Below are 393 nucleotides of genomic sequence, written 5' to 3'. Positions count from 1 at the left end.
TAATCAATGTCAGCTGTCCGTAGTAATAGAGCTGTTACGACTTTTATTGGTTATTGATCTCTGTTGGCCGATGAGTTTCCCTTCTCTTCCTGACATTTTATGATCCGGCTCTAAGTTGCTGCTCAGCCTGCCGATTTTAATTGTTTTGTCTCATTCTGTAAAGCAGTGAGAAATGATCTCCCGTGTTTATATGACGTCTTTACTTCCTGTTTGAGCACCAATAAAACATACAATAAAATTAACAGTCCTTCCTTAACTCTCAGTCTCTCAGTGTTAAACAGTTTCTATCAGCTGCCTGGTTAAAAGTCGTGATGAGTCTCAGGTCGTCAATCAGGATCATAACTCCTCCTGACCTCCTCCTGTTGACCGCATGCTGACCCCCCCCACCCCCCC

General features: G+C 43.5%; 1 protein-coding gene across 1 annotated transcript in view; it reads right to left on the bottom strand.

The window, feature by feature from the left end:
• LOC118330981 (neuronal acetylcholine receptor subunit alpha-7-like) overlaps positions 1 to 393 on the bottom strand; it is a 27,147-nt gene that overhangs the window by 10,318 nt on the left and 16,436 nt on the right. The gene's annotated exons all lie outside the window — the stretch shown is intronic.

The sequence above is a fragment of the Morone saxatilis genome, unplaced genomic scaffold (genome assembly GCF_004916995.1).
Source record: "Morone saxatilis isolate NCDOM2014 unplaced genomic scaffold, NCSU_SB_2.0 Contig2, whole genome shotgun sequence".
Classification (NCBI taxonomy): Eukaryota; Metazoa; Chordata; class Actinopteri; family Moronidae; genus Morone; species Morone saxatilis.
This window is presented reverse-complemented; position numbering and strand designations above follow the sequence as displayed.